Source organism: Sciurus carolinensis, chromosome 3 (assembly GCF_902686445.1).
Source record: "Sciurus carolinensis chromosome 3, mSciCar1.2, whole genome shotgun sequence".
NCBI classification, from domain to species: Eukaryota; Metazoa; Chordata; class Mammalia; order Rodentia; family Sciuridae; genus Sciurus; species Sciurus carolinensis.
The window spans coordinates 143900328-143917442 of NC_062215.1; the positions used below are offsets into that span (position 1 = coordinate 143900328).

General features: G+C 36.8%; 1 protein-coding gene across 3 annotated transcripts in view; it reads right to left on the reverse strand.

The window, feature by feature from the left end:
- Hecw2 (HECT, C2 and WW domain containing E3 ubiquitin protein ligase 2) overlaps window positions 1-17115 on the reverse strand; it is a 373687-nt gene that overhangs the window by 155430 nt on the left and 201142 nt on the right. The window contains exon 1 of one of the 3 annotated variants that reach the window (XM_047544668.1): window positions 3074-3433. The exons of the other annotated variants lie outside the window; for them this stretch is intronic. The gene's annotated coding sequence lies outside the window, so the exon portion shown is untranslated. Of the gene's footprint in view, window positions 1-3073; window positions 3434-17115 lie in introns of those variants that run through there. 3 annotated transcript variants of the gene reach the window in all.

The following is a 17115-nucleotide window of genomic DNA, read 5'->3' on the forward strand; positions in this document are numbered from 1 at the left end:
TATGCTGATTTTAAGTCCTAAAAAGCTTTTGCTCAGCAAAGGAAACAACCAAAAATGTGAAAAGAGAGCGTACAGAGTGGGAGAAAATCTTTCCACATGCACTTCAGATAGAGCACTAATCTCCAAAATTTATAAAGAACTTAAAAAACTTTACACCAAAAATACAAAGAACCCAATCAATAAATGGGCTAAGGAACTAGGCAGACACTTCACAGAAGAAGATATACAGGTGATCAATAAATATATGAAAAAGTGCTCATCATCTCTAGTAATTAGAGGATGCAAATTAAAACTGCCCTAAGATTTCCTCTAACTCCAATTAGAATGACTATCATCAAGAACACAGCATTAATAAATGTTGGCGTGAATATGGGGGAAAAGACACACTCACACATTGCTGGTGGAGTTGCAAATTGGTGCATCACTCTGGAAAGCAGTGTGGAGATTTCTCAGAAACCTTGGAAGGGACCCACCATTTGACCCAACTATCCCACTCTTCAGTTTATACCCAAAGGACTTAAAATCAGTAAAACTCTTACGCAACACTTTTACTGTATCAGTGGCACTGACTCCACATAGACTCTCTATCTGCCAAGAGCAGTAAGTTCTGTTTTTAGGTACATATCATACAATACAGGTGCAATGAGAGTCGCATACTACTTGATACTGGTATTGCCAGGTGACAGCTGTGAGATGACAGCAGTTATAAGTTTAAATCCTGTTACTCCCATTTACTGAATTTATGACCTTGGGCAAGTCCTAACACTACATAGGTTCCATTTCTTTTAACGATAATACCAGCACCTGGCTGCGGATGCTGCGAGAAGTTCATGAGCATCACATGTGAACCTGACACCACAGGAGCTAAACAGGCGAGTTCTTAGGATTTTTTTTAACCTGTGTCTTCCTTCTTTTGAAGGGAGCTACGTTTATATTTTCAAGCTTAAAAGCACAATTCTTCAACCTTATTTCCTTGATTTTTACTTTTAAATTTTGCTTTATTCTAAGTTATCATAAATACCTAAAAATTAAAACAAAAGATGTTTGTTTATGTCTCTTGAAATGCTGCTTTCTTCATCCATGGCTGCCCAAAGAACAGGGCCAAGGTGAAACCCCTACTCTACAGTAATTGTAAAGTGCCACTAAACTCACAGCGCGGTAGCTCACAAGCAGTACCTCAATACTGCCCAGTTCCTGGAAGGAAGTCACTTAACTCTTAAAAGTCTGTCTTGTTTTTTTGTTGTTGTTTTGTTCTTTTTTGCAGTGCTGGGAATTGAAGCCAGGTCCTTATGCTTGCAAGGCAAGCACTCTACCAACTAAGCTATCTCCCTAGTCCGAAAGTCTGTCTTGATAGAGACCCATATGAAGGCACCCTCATCTCCTCACACCATGAAACCAGGATTTTCAGTACAGTGTTCACTTTGAAAATCTGTCCCAGAACCATTGTACATAAAAAGGTACAAGAAATGATAATGGCATTTTGATTACATATCCTACTTTCTTTCCTCTAATTACTAAAAAATCATATATGCACTAAGCTGTCACTCAAAGGTAATCCCTTTTATATTTTCCACATTTTTACTGGTACATTATAATTATATGTAACGGTGGGATTATTACATATTCATACATGCACATGATATAACAATATCATTTGATCAATACTGTTCCCCAGCTATTTCCCCTGTCCCTCTACTCCTCCCTCCCTCTGGTCCCTTTCCTCTAGATAATCCCTTTTACTACTAAGTGAAGTTTACAAGCAAACTTTAGATCTGAAGGCACCTAGTGCTGAAACATCTGAGAATTAAACAATCATTAGAAAACACAATGTTCAGCACAAAAGCATCCATTAGTTAGGGGAAAATTATTCCTTTAATCTTAATAAGTTTGTACAGTATGGATGAGAAACCATAACAATAGTCAAAGAAGGAAGTTCCTTTCATTGAACTGAACCAAATATTTGTTGGCATTAATCTAAATTCAGTCTGAAATATTAATTAGAAGCACATGGGAGCAATATTACTGAAATACCCAACACTACTTATTCTAAAGAATAATTTTGCCAAAGTAGCTGCTTCCTATAGGCCCCGCCCCCAAACTGCTTGATCAGAAAGTGAACTTTACAGAAATAAAACAGTTCATCTGAATTTCCATTAAATCATCAGCTTACTCTTCACTAACCTGAGTTCAACAAGGGCCTCTACTGCAATTCTCTCACATAATTCTCAGTGAGGGCCTATCCAGTGCACTGCAGGAACACTAGCATTCCTGGCTCCCAGACACTAAATGCCAATTGTTCCTATATGGAAACAAAAATAACATCCACATCCTCCTAGAGAGCTACTGATTGCCATTTTATTGCCAAAATAAAAATTTTCATTGGATAAACTAACACATAAGAGATTAGGATGGAACTGAAATTTTGTTTCTAAATTTTAGAAGGTCTATAGAAAACTGAGTCAGTTTCCTACAGTTGACACAAGAAAATATCTAAAGACCATGGTTCTTATCCTCAAGTTAAAGTTTTGTTGTAAGATTGTAGTTTACAACAATAGTTTCTAGAACTTGAAGGTCTATCAATACTTGTCCATAGATATTTTAGCTTAAAAAAATAAATGTTTTAACAACTCATTCCCTGAAAGAAGAGTTTTAAATTTCTAATACAAAAAAATTTTTCCAGGGGCAGATCATCTTCCATGAGATCTAGTTAGATTGAATCTAATGCCATTTTTAAAAGCATTCTTGTAGACAGAACCTGTACTTAACATCACAGTAAAGTAATCCACTTAAAGTCAGTGGGACTAGAAATTCACAGTAGGGGAGACTGCATATTTACTTTTAAAGTTTCATATGCTTTAATCCCAGTACTTCTCTCTATACTGAGTTGTCAAGTGATTAAATGTGATTAAACATACCGTATAGTTTGTTAGTAACTGTCTCTAACCAAGCCGTGAGGGGATCACATTTGATAACTTTTCAAAGTAAAAGGCAGAGATGATGACAAATTCAAAAGTTTGGATAAGGAAATCAGAAGAGAATCAAATTCATTCCACAGAACTTTCCAGTACCTTACCTCATACAGTCTCCAAAAGTTCCCCTCTGCCTGTGTCAGGGAAGAATCCATTACCTCAAACCAGGTTTGGGAGCAGCAGAAAGACACAAGTTGTACTCTCCTTAAAACCTTGCGCCTGGCCTCGCCACTCAGCAATTTCATTCATAGCAGCAGCCAGAGCTGAAGTCACAACCGGCCTGGAGTCTAAGGTGGCTCTGAGTCCTGTGGGTTCACCTCACTGATATTCCTGCATCTCCTCCCCTTCCCACATGTTCCAGAAATGGAGTACTAGGAGGAGTGGAGCAGGTCTCCCCCCAGAGACTCCTGCCCAGCTAAGAATGACACCAGGAGCCCCTGCCGCCTCTCATCAAGACTCATCACTGTTCAGGCATCCAAAGTGAAAAAACACATCATATCGTGTCCCTTCAGCAGAGGCAGCAGTGGCCACACCCCTGTAAAGGGTACAGGATGCAATCGCCCCATCCTCCCTCAGCTTCCTTCCTTTGCTTTTCCATGGGAGAATTCCAAAGAATGAGTTATGTGTACACACACACACACACACACACACACAGAAGGCTGATGTCAAACAAGCTGACTGCTCTCACAGAGAGGAGCCGCTGTCTGATTTACTCAGAACAGAGTAGCCACTAGGTATGTAGGAGCTCCAACGGATCATTTCCTTTAATTGGCTCTTACATTCCTTTAGTGTACTAAAACAGGCTTTGGAGTACCCTAACCAATCCAGAGTGGTCTTTGTGAACCTATGGTTTCAAAGTGTAAAACAGATTAAAACCTTTTCAAACATTATACAGCTTTAATGAAAATCCTAAGATGTGTTATCAATCCAGAAGTTATTTTCAGACCTCACTTTTAAAAGTGCAAAAATGAACACAATTATCAATCTAGCTAGTGCCCCTGTCTTCCACTGGAAAGAGGTGGGGTGGGGGAATCCCCAGTTTAGACACATTGGTCTTCCATGGCAAAGGTCGCCTCCTGAAGCTGTTAGCCCACCTGTGTGAGCCCCTGCTATTGAGGACTGGTCAAATGCAATCAAAGCCTACAAGACCGTCTTTTTCCAGCAAACCTCTAGGAAAGCAAGACGAGATGTCCTCGATTGCCTGGTGCATTTGTTGTAAAGTGTGGCAGGCTGGTTTTGAACTTCACAATACATCTGCTGGCTGCATTTTTCTCTGTACTATTCCGTTAACCCACAGTTTATTTTGAAACTGAGGGGACCACAGAGCTCTGGGCTGGGTCTGAAATTGGAAGAGGCCAGGACTCTTCTGAACTATAAACTTAGCGCTCTCTTAGGACAAATCATTTGTGACTTTATGTGGTGTCTTAGCAAATAACAATAATAGCAAATATGTACAAAATACCTACTGTGTACTAGGGACACAGAGTAGACCTTTAAAAATAGTCTCTAATGAGCACCATTGTGCTCTAAGAATGAGGTCAACAGTGTTATTACATCCATATTACAGGTGAGGAAATTGAGGCTCATGGAGAAGAGTGACAACAGCCAGGTTTTGAAGTCAGATCTGAATGATACTCAAACCCAAGCTCATTTAGAATACCCCTCAAATAACATTCCTGAAAATGCCAGCAACCTCACTAATGTGCAGGTGACCAATGGGCCCACAGGAGCCTCAGTCACCATTAGGAGATTCAAGAAATAATTCTAGAAAGAACAAATTCATTTCCTCTTATTAGCACCAAAGGTGGCCATAGCCTATGAACAACAAATGGATTAACAATATGAGCATCTCTGTTTTCACCCCTAATCAAAAGTAGTGATAATCATGGACTCTTGACTATTCTCCAGTGATAGACTAACTGACTCTCCTTGGATTTCAAAGAGGCTCACCCTCTCTGCTCACGTATAACTCTTACTGCCACTGGCTGATACTCCTGACGCTCCACTCTCATCCTCCCAGCCATGATCCTTTGCCTTTCAAATATGGTAACATTGTCAGATATGCCACTTCTGCTGCACCCTAGGATCTGGTGCACTCTTGCGTTACCAATGTCCACATGTGGCAAACAGGATACTCTCCTAAGTAAAGGCGACCTACTTTCTCCCAGCACAAGCTACTGTCATAATTAAACTGGATTTCCCAGTTGACAAGAAAGAAACTTAAAGTGCAGAGAATGGGAGATTCGACAGAGGTTAGAACTTAGATTTAAAACCCCCACATCCATATGCTCTTTCATTTTTTTAAACACAGGTAGTTTTATCCAGTATCTCTTCAGTCATGGTAAACAACTGCATTAAGAGCTTACAGCCAGAGGATCCTAGTGTCAGACCTTAGAATGCACACATGCTAATTCTTTCTCCAAACCATACTCCTTCCTGCAGAAAGGCCAGCAAAATCAATAACAATAAATAAAATGGGAAAACATGCTAACGTAACAATTTTGTACCCATATAACACCAAGATTTTCACTTATTATGATATCATACAGTGTTAGGCATAGGGAGATAGTTATGTACAAAGCAAACATAGCCCTGCCCTTCTAAAGCTTACATTTGAGAGAGAAACAGAAAAAAAAAAAAAAGATAAAAAAGAAATGTAAAATGACACTGAATTACAATTCTGATACATGCTACAAAGGAAAAAAAGAAAGTCCTAAGGGATTTGATGATCTGGTGCCAAAAGGACGTGCTCCAGAGAATAAGAGAAAGCCCACTGGAGGAATCAGTGTGTGAACCCCTCCATCTGAAGGATAACCAGGAATTGGTTTGGAAGAGAGAGGAGAAGAGCCAGAGGAGACAGAAGTGCTCGGCAGAGGCTCTGCAGGGAGAAGCAGCATGGTACCCTCAGAAACCAAAGAAGATCAATGAGGCCAGAGCACAGAAAGGGAGGGAGAGGAGGCTGCTGGAGGAGAGAGCCCACCCTAGAAACTCTAAGCATCAATGTATATGGAGGTAGAGAAACACTTAGCAATAATGGAATGGAAGTAGTTCCTTCTCCCTGCCTCCTTCATATCACCTTTGGGAAATTCTATTTGATTATCACAGTTCTGGACATTCAAAACTATTGATATAGCAAGGATGGCTGTGGGGAAACTGTGATCTGGGGCTGCTGAATGGATTACTCATAGAAAATTAAAAACATCAACTAGAGTAGCTTATTCCCCAAAGCTCAGAGAACAGCTGTTGAAATTAAGTAGGAAAGAGCAAAGACTCAATCTTTAGACTTCAACTCGACAATGGAAAAAATTCAACAGTGTCTCCTCCATCTACCTTTATGCTGGCACCAAAAACACAAACCAGAATCGGGGTTAGAGCATCAGGAAGGAACAACCCTTTGAATCTCTTGCATGCCTCTGAGTCTGACATCACCGCATACATTATTGAAGCCTCACAGCACGTGTCCGCCTATCTGCTGCAATTTTTATTAGAAACTTTTTCTTCTGACCTTGTATTCAAAAAGCAGTCAGACGAATGCTCATCTCATTCTCATTCTGTTTTCAGATTCCCAAAATCTTCCAATGAAAATACATAGCAGTGGGTGTAATAAATCAGAGAGCTTTTTGGAAAATATATGCAAAAGTGAAATAGCTACTAAAAAATCAGGGGCATAATGCTAAGCCCAAATAGATAAACATAAATGAAGTGTGTGCTTTTAAAAAAATTTAGCTTAGAAAGTAGGCAAATTCAATAAAAATAATAATGGCTATTGCATGTAATCTGTTAAGAGCTTAGCACATGCCAGATACTGTAAGTGTATAGACACACTCTCATTGATCCTTGATAAATTTTCTAGAATAGTCATTACCGTTCTCATTTCATAAATTCAGAAAAGTGGGAGATGGAGAGATTGAATGACTTCCTCACACAAGACCACATAGCTAGAAAGGGGCCGGATTTCAAATCTATGATAACAAGCTTACCCACATGTTGGCCACTGTTATACAGCTTCCTCCAACAAGGATGAACTGCCATTACCAATTGACAAAATGCTGCACTTGATATTTCAGGATCACTCACTGATGAAATTCTCCCAGCAATTCTGAGAGGGATTATTATCCCCAAGATGAAGAGACTCAGCTCAGAGAGTTCCAGTAGCTTGATCTTGGGCACACACAGGCAAGGTTGAAAGGTGCAAAATGGGGTTTTCTAGAAGCTTGCACAATTCCACAACAGCAATACTGTGTGGCACTCGGTTCAGTAAAGGTAATTATGGGCATATCACTTTTTTAGGGATTTGCAATTTTATCTGGGAAATTACCAATGTGCTTTGGAAGAGAGGAAAGTCCCCCAAAGGACTGATTTTGTCATCTTAGGTAGACAAGGAATTCCCTTTGCCAATGTCCACTCAGGCCAAAGTATCAGGATTGTGATTTATAATTTCATAAACAAAAATCAATAAGCCTCATTTTTCTGTTTCATGAATTAATAAACAGAAGTAGATGTAATATGCCCAAAACTCTGAAAGGTGATACAAATGAGAATAAACATTATTGGTTTTCTTTCAGTTATTTCTACTACAGAGTTAAAGATCCAGCTGTAGGGAGTCTGCTTTATTGGATTGGCATATATCTTGAAGCTCTTAGAATGTATTATTTTTTTCTTATTGGTGAGTTTTGCATTAATTAACTGTTATTTTTTTTTCCTTAATGATGAACTTTGTATTGACTCCACAATAATCTGAAGACAAATGCATTAGTGTGTTTCCTGTTGCTGTAACAACATAGCTGAGTCTGGGTTCTTTGTAAAGAGGTTTATTTAGCTCACAGTTTTGGAGGTTCAAGAGCACTGTTCTGGCTCTGGTGAGAGCTCCCTGACTGTGTCACTTCATGGCAGATGGCATCACGACAGAAGCACATGTGAGGAGGGATCACATGAAGAGACAGGAAGCCAAAGAGCTGGGAGGTATCAGATGTGTTTTATAATGATCCTCTCATGTGACCTCTTCCGTTCCCAAGAGCTATCTTAATCTCTCTAAGGGCATCACCCAGAATGACCTCCCACTAGGCTCCCTCTCTGAAAAGTTCCACCACCTCTCACACCATCACACTGGGGACCAGGTTCCCAACACATGAACTCTTGGGAACAAACCACCTCCAAACTACATCAAGTGTTTTTAAGCGAAATATTGAGGTGATTCATATACAGTCCCACTTTTCTAATCCAACATATAACAACTGCATGATTAATGGGCTCTACAGCAATGCTCTTTTTTATTCCAAATAAAATTGTATTAAGGAGAGAATTTCACATTAGATGTTAGGCATGTAAAAATCTGCAATTAAAATGAAACAAGTAGAGAAAGATGTAAAATTATTTTATTTGTATATGTATGTTCTTTGTCTCTATAAAATGGAAACGCAGCATTTTCCCATAGTGCTTTGCATATGTCTGAGATTAAAGGAACCCAATACTATATCCTGGAAATGTGCTGCTGAAAGCTTCTATGGCATCTATGATTTACCACCATAATGCAGGATGTGGAAACAAACATATCATGCAGATTCCCAAGTCCTGAAAGAATAGTTCTCAAATTTTATTGTGCTTGAATCATTTGAATTACATGTTTAAATTTCACACTCCATAGAGCAGACCACAGAAATTCTGATTCAATAGGTATAGGATAGGCCTTAGAAGTCTAAGTCCAATAATTATCCCAGCCCATTCTGTTACAAGTGGTCATTGATACTGTCATGTAGAACTAAAAAGAACAAATAAAGTTTCAAAAAAAGTGATCCTTGAGTCACACTTTAGGAGACACTGGTCTAAAACCTTAAAATCTAATAGATCATATATTCATGGACAGGTGTATGTGAATGTTATATTTGATTTTACACATTCATTTTATTAGAAAACTCAAAAAGAGACATGCATCTTTGTTCCTATACAGTGTTCCCTACCTAACAATTCTCATGATGATTATGTTCAACCCACTTTTTAAAAGAAAAAAAAAAAAAGACAGCATAGTAGGAAGACAAACAAATACAGGAAAAATTAAGGCAGAGGGGCATACTAACATGAAGAAAAACTCAAGTCTATATTTAAATCTCCAGCAGTACTCCTGAGATATGGGCCCTGGGCCAACCCTGGTTCATAAATCGACTGTTAATGATGTAAGTCCAGAAATTAAATGTAAGTCTTTAGAAATATTTACAGAAATTTGTCAGTTATTTTATGTCTCTTCCATATAATAATAAAAAAATTGGGAGCTCATGTTTTGGAGACCCTATTTATTATTTCATTTTTCTACTAGATTATATTCTGTTTTAGAAAAGATTAACATCCATGATGGGTTTGAATGACCACATAAAGTCTGAGAAGCACTCGTGGACCCAGGTAAAAGAATAAGGCCATCCTTGGTCAGCACAATGAGTCTCCTGAAACAGGATTTTGATACTAAAGTGACTTTCTGTGATATCATCTCAAAAGGTTAGAGTGCAAAGGGATTTATTGAATGAACATCTAAACAAATACTCTTAATTTATATAATTCACTCTGAATCTATAATCCATGAACCAAACTGGTTTTTGTTAACCTACCAATTTTTTTAGCTTGTACCATCTTCAAGAATGATTTAGTAACATTTCCAAAAAGTTTGCTTTCAATAGTGTTAAGAAATACATTTCACTTGTTATAAATGTATTTCCTTCAATTTTTGAAGAGTCTTGATAGCATTGTATTTATATCTACCTGAATTTTTGCTGACATCAAACTGTGGCTTCAGGCTGTTTTCCAAAGCACACATTTTCTTAACTGTATATGGTAGTATGCATCTGTAATTCCAGCAACTCAGGAGGCTTGAGGGAGGAGGATCACGAGTTTAAGGCCAGCCTCAGCAACTTAGCAAGATTCTAAACAACTTAGCAAGACCCTGCCTCAAAATAAAAAATAAAAAGGGTTGGTGATGTAGTTCAGTGGTTAAGCACCCCTGGTCAATCCCTGGTTCAAAAAAAAAATTTTTTTTTAAACAAAGCAGATCTTTTAACTGATTTGGTTGTCTTAGTGTCAAATCCTTATTAGCTAACCAATGGTTTTCTTGACATTTGGCAATGATAATAGTAATAAGAGACACAAAGTATCACTACGTTATTCCAGTTAACAATATATAGGGCACAAATCTCATTTTGCAGTTTTTCTGCCTCCCAATAAACCTTGAATAATAATTGTTTCCATTGCTGAACATCTACATTCTAAACAGTATTAACATTACAAGCTAGACATATTCTTTACAGTTCCTGCTTCCGGTCAGTACATCCCTTGGAATCCTCTGCAGTTTCTACTTTTGCTATGTGAGTGTTGCCAAAAATAACTTTTCTCCCTTCCAAGTTAAACATGGTGTTTATAAAAGGTGTGGATGGAGAACCTGGGAGTTTCAATCTGTACTTTCAATGGGTGAAGTCACAATAATAGCAACCACATGCTAGTTGCCAAGAGCTAACCAGGAAGAATGAAAATGGGATTTTCCCCTTACATAATTGTGTCTCCTTTCAAAAAGAGAAAAAGTCAACCTTTTAAGTATCCAAATCTGTTCTGTGATGCTTATAAGTTAAAAGTTAAGTCACATACTAAATTTATTTAATACACTTTCTTAACATTTGTTTAAAATCCAATTTCAGATATTTTCTCCTATAACCAGTAATTACATGACTAAGAATGCTCTGATAGCTTGTCTGGAGAGCCCTACCTCTGCCGCCAAAATGGATACTTATTAGCCGTGTGACCTTGGGCAAATGATTGACCTTCCTAAACTTCAGTTTCCTCATCAGTAAAATGGGGAAAATAAGAATGTACATCCAGTACAGTTTGGAGAGGACTCTAAAGCTACATAAAGCAAGGGACAGTGTCAGTTGCAGAGTATATACTCACTTTCAGTAAACTCTCAGGAAGAAAAGACTCTAAACTCATATAAATAAATTCTGGAGAAATTTCTAGAACTTTCTCATTGTGACAAATACACTAAGTAGATAAGTCCACCCGAAAGGCAATTGGTTAGGCGAATTGACCTCTGGAGTTACCCCAGCTAGGTTATCTGACATGATTAAACCATGCTCAAATTTAGTGCTTTCATTAAAATTCAAGTAACACATTTGGAGAAAATTGAACTGCTGGTCTTCAATTAACTAAAGGAATTAAGCTAATTTCTTTTAGGGTATTACATACATTTCTTTCAGCAATCACTTTGGGAAAGGTTAAGTGGAGCAGATAAAACTAAAATCAGAGGAATCTGTAAAAGTAGATGGTGTTCATCCAAAATGCCTTTCCTGGAACAAACTGTAACAACTCGATTCACTCCCTGCCAAGCTATATTTAAGAGTCTGTAAGCATTTCCATTATAAACTGCTACCATCAGGGTTTGTAATTTTACACTCTAACCTGTTTCAGAGTTTATATATAAACATCTCAATCAAATGTAAAAAAAAAAAAATAGCCATTGTTTTTAAAAGTTAAAAACTTCCTTCAGTAAAGGATAAGAGTACAAGGAGGAAAATTAGTGCCAAGAAAAGTAATGATTCCTTTACACATGAAAAAATGTCATTTGCCATGGCTTAATAAGCAAAATAAGATACACGAAATATGTGCCAAAGCTTAATTAGAATTAGTGGTGATTGTGTCATGATTCATAATGATTAGAAACTAAATAAGTGTCCAAAAAATCAAAGAAAAGGTAAATTATGGATAGCCAGAGGATGTTATGTAGCTATCATGTGATGTTCCAAAATAATTTTTGATAACATGGAAAATGTTCATGGTACTCTAAGTGGAAAAACACACTGCAGAACTATATACACAAAATGAATTGAACTGAGTTTTAAAATACATTTTATATATATATACATATATATATATATACACATACATATAATATATATATATACACACAGACACACACACACACACAAACACACACACACACAAACACACACATGCACAAATTGTAAAAGAGAAATGCCAAAACATTTAAATTACTGCTTGGCAAGAAAATTTAAATTCCTTGCAGTCTTCCCTATTTTCCAAGTGGCCTCCAATGAACCTACACTACTTATTCAACATGGCTTAGCATCACAGAGAAATTAAGAACAGTAAAACAGAAAAAAATAAAAGGAGTGTTTGTGTCTTACTCCTGTCTTTGTGTTTCCCTTATAAATTTATCTTTAACAATTAACTATTTCGACTTTTGAAAATCATCTTTATACTGTGGATTTATGAAATGTTCCTTGAAAAGGAGTTTTCATTCATCAAATAGTTTTCCCCAAAAACGACCGAGTAGCTAACCACATATTATCAACAACCCTAGTTTAAGATTCTGAAAAACACAAATATCATCCATCATCAAGACAGGGACAAAAAAAAAAGTTTTTATATGTATACATATCACAGACATCACAGGAGAACTGCTTTCAGTCTGTAATTGTTTAAAATTATATTAAAAACTTCAGATACTCAATAGTCAAAAAGAGACCCATCTGAAATGAAATTATGACATCAGTTTAAATCAAATACAAGCCCTAAAAGAATTCAGTCTCAGGCTATCTCAAGGGCCCCTCTAACGCCTAGAAACAGACACATTAAAATCAAAAGTAGAAAATTTAGATGAAACAGTAAGCAAAATGCAAAAAAGAAAGAAAACCAAGAAGTATATTTTTTTCTTGGCAAAAGTTTGATGCATTCTCATGAAGCAATTTTGCAATTCTTTTAAAAACAGCTTCTTTTGCTCATTCTGTGTTCAGATCACTTTCCTACTCATTAGTCTGAGTAGCAAAGTTACATCTGCCTCCTCTTTGGCCTTTCTTTGGGCTGTGGGTCAATAGGACAGTCAAAATTACAGCAGGGTTGATGAAGAATCCAGGTTCAAAAGTCAGACTGCTGAGTTTAACTCTCAACCCTGCCAGGTCATCTTCCTGTCATCCTGGCCAAGTTACTTTATACCCCTTTATACCCCTTGCCTGGGGCTAAAATTGCACAGATGCTGTGCCAAACACACTCAGGTACGCGCGTGTGCGCGCACGCGTACACACACACACACACACACACACACACACATACACCATAATTTGCTTTTACTAATGAAAGAACATGAAAATGATAAAGAAGAAGCCACCATAAATGTTTACATACAGATAGAATGAGTGGAGGTATCAAAGACAAAACATAAAACTACTCAAAATATTTTCTTCAACAGTTTTACCCTTTGGCCACCCCCTCAAAAAAAACCCTTCAACACATTAAAATACATGAAACATTTTTTAAATACATGAGTTCATAATGATGTCAAAATAAATATAGCCACTAACAAAAAAAAAAAAAGGCAGACTTCTCTAGTCAGAATTGGCAATAAGCAGGTGACCAAGGCCTGTCAATAAAAATTAAAGAATTAAGCATTCGCCTTGCTTTCTGATATGAATTGTACCTCAGAGAAACTAGGAAGGTACAGATAATGAAAAGTGTCTTCTACACAGAATTCCAGGAAATATATGTAGAAAGGATGAATGAATTAGAAAATTCACAATTTTAACACCTAATAAATAATATATGAAAATATTAGATGAAAAATTGACAACAGACTTTATAATGAGGACGTAAGTGCCTCACAGGAATTTGTTTGATCTTGTTTTTGTTTTGTTTTCCCCAATATTGTGGATCAAAACCAGGGTCTCATGCATAGCCAGGCAAGCACCCTACACTTATTCATATCCCAGCCCTCCTGTGTTTTTTTAATGGAACACAAATGTGAAGTACACAGCACCCTTGGTGGGGGTACCCTATTCAGGACCTTTGTGTTCCCTCCAATTTACAAGAAATATGGAGGACAGTGGAACCAGTTAAAAGGTACTACCATTAAAAGACAAATCCAAATGCAGAACAATCAATAGGATAACCGATAGGGTTGTCTGTGTCACCCAGAAAACTAAAAGGAAACCAAGACAGTGAAACCAGATAGACAAAAGTGATTCACTCCACATAATTTTTTTTCCATTTTTAGAGTTTCAAAACAGGTAAAACTAGTCTATGGCTTTAAGAAGCCAACTCTTAGGAGAATTCTGGAAGGAAGTCCGGGATAGAAGGATTTTCAGGGTCTGAGAATGTTCTAAACCTTGATCTGAGTGGTAGTTAGATGGATGTGTACATATGTAAAATTTTATCACATTGCACACTTAAGATTAAGGCACCTTAAGTACTTCCCTAAATATGTACTATTCTTCATTACAAACAATAAAAGAGGCGTAATTCATCTATGTGTGTTCACTGGGACAGCGGTTGCCTTTCAGAAGCGCTGTGACAAGGCGAGGTAGGAGACAAGATGAATCTCTAATACACTGGAAATATTTCTTTGTTTTGTTGTGTTTCTGTGGTACTGGGTGGTTGAAGCCAGGTCCTTGTGCATGTTGGCAAGCACTCTAACACTGAGTAATCCCAAAAATGTTGTTTCTTAATCCAGGTGCTGTTACCTTACATACTTGAAAACCTTCAGTTGATTTCCAGAATTCTGAGAAAGGTGATTTTGACAATTTTCACCAGTATTCTCACTGCTTTTTAGAGGAGGAATTTTGGAGCTCTGTACTCTATCATTCCATAAGAGCATCTCCTTCAAGTCATTCCTTTATCAGATTAGGGATTTTTCTAATGGACTTTTCAGTTCTACCAGTTGCCATTTAATAAGCACAAGTGCTTAAAACATGACACTCAGAAAGTCAAAACTCCTGTATAGACACTGTGTACAGACACACACTTCACTGATAACCCCATATTGCAATCATGTCACTTACAAGGATCAGTTTAGCACAAGGTTATCCCTCCTACTGGAAGAACAATTAAGTACAACATGCCCTACTGACCATGTGTGACCTATGACAGCAGTTTTTATGAAGCTTTCATCTTCATTTCATAATGCTTCAGTACCTTCATTATTAAGAAGTTGTAAATTGGTACAGCAAAATAAAGTAAAATCATTGTCCACATAAAATTCTCACGAAGCATAAGTCAACAATGACTCCTTCAAGATTGACACTGGTCTCTCATAGTGTTAGTGATTATAAAGAAGCAGGTTTCAGTCTATTAATAGCTAGAAAATGTTCCTGATATCATAACAAATAAAAGCAGAGGAGAAGTTCTGGGAAATCAGGAAACAGACACTTACCTCCTACCAGGAGGGCAAGAGTTTCCCAGAAGCCAGAGCAGCTGAGGTTGGAAGGGTCACTGGAGAAGCAACAACCCCATGTAAGACTCTCTTGGACTGTGATTTGGAGGCTTGGTGTGATACAAAGACATGAGTTTTCCTAAATGATTAGGGGTATACCTTTTAATGCAGGGTATAGCTGACATTTTGATTCTTTAATTAAACTAAAATGAAATTAAATACTATTAAACAAGACAAAACAAAAATTCTTAGACATTAATACCAAAAAGAGGTAAATGGATAGATCACAATATTCTCTTTTTTTTTCTGGGAGCAAACTTCCTTTATAATGTTAAATAAGGTCTTGACCTCAGGTTCTTAGATTCTTTTGATAACCCTGAATTCTATGAAACTGTGGGTAAACTTTGTGTGCATTTGTGTGTGTGTGTGTGTGTGTGTGTGTGTGTGTACATATATATGTGTGTATATATTATCCATATATTTATATATTTATATATATATATATATGGAGAGAGAGAGAGAGAGAGAGAGAGAGAGAGAGAGAGAGAGAGAGAGAGAGAAAGGGCCATAGCATTCATCAGATTCTCAAAATAGTAATGAGATGTGCATTAAGAATAACTATCACAAATCATACCCAACAGCATATTCAAAAGACTATATATGTGAAGACCAAATGGTATTTATCCCAGGAATTCTTGGGCAGCAAAACATACAAATATCAATCAATGTAATGTACAACATTAATAGAATGAAGGGAGAAAACCACATGATCATCTCAACTGGTACAGAAAAAGCATTTGAAATAACCCATCATCCTTATGATAAAAACATTTAATAAACTAAAAACAGAAGTAAATATCTTCAACTTGATAAAGGGCATTTATGAAAAGCCCATAACTCACATCATGTCAATGGAAAAAAGAAAACTTCCCTAAAATCAGTCTAAAAATGAACAAGGATGTCCTGCTTTCACTACTTCTACTCAGTTTTGTACTAGAAGTTCTAACCAGATAAATGGGCAAAAAAAGAGATATAAAATGCATCCAAACTGAACTAGAAGTAAAACACCCCTATTCATGGATGCATGATCCTATATAGGAAATCCTAAAGAATGCAAACACATGCACACACAAACACAATACTACACCTAACACATAAATTCAGCAAAGTTGCAGGATGCAAGATCAACACACAAAAATCAGTTGTGTGTTTCTATCAACTAGCAACAAACATCTGAAAAGGAAATTAAGAAAGCAATTCCATTTACAATAGCGTCAAAATAATAAGATCTAAGAATTAATTTTAAAAGGCAGGTAGAAGACTTGTACTCAAATCTATAAAGCACTGTTGAAAGAAATAAAAGAAAATCTAAATAAACAGCATCCTGTGTCCCTGAATTGGGAAACTTATTATTCTAAAGATATCAATACTACCCAAAGCAATCTACAGATTCATCAAAATCACAATAGGCTTTTTTTTTTCAGAAATGGAAAAAGTTGATTGTCAAATTAATATCAAAGTGAAAGCAACCCTGAATTGCCAAAAAACAAAAAAACAAAAAAAACCCTGAAAATTAACAAAGTTTGATAGCTCACAATTCATGATTTCAAAACTTACAGCCGAGGTGCAATGATCAAAACAAGTGTAGACTAGTATAAGGATAGACCTAGAAACCAAGGAAGTAGAATTAAAGTCCAGAAATAAAGTCATATACCTAAGCATTTGATTTTTCACAAGGGTGCCAAGACCAATTGATGGGGAAGGAAAAGTCTCTTCAACAAATAGTATTGGAACAACTATATTTCTGCATGGAAAAGAATGAAATTGAACCCCTACCTCACACAAAATACAAATTAATTCAAAATGAAACAAGAACCTAAACAAGAACCTAAACATAAGAGCAAAACTATAAAACTTTTGGAAGAAAACATAGGGATGTAAATCTTCATGAGC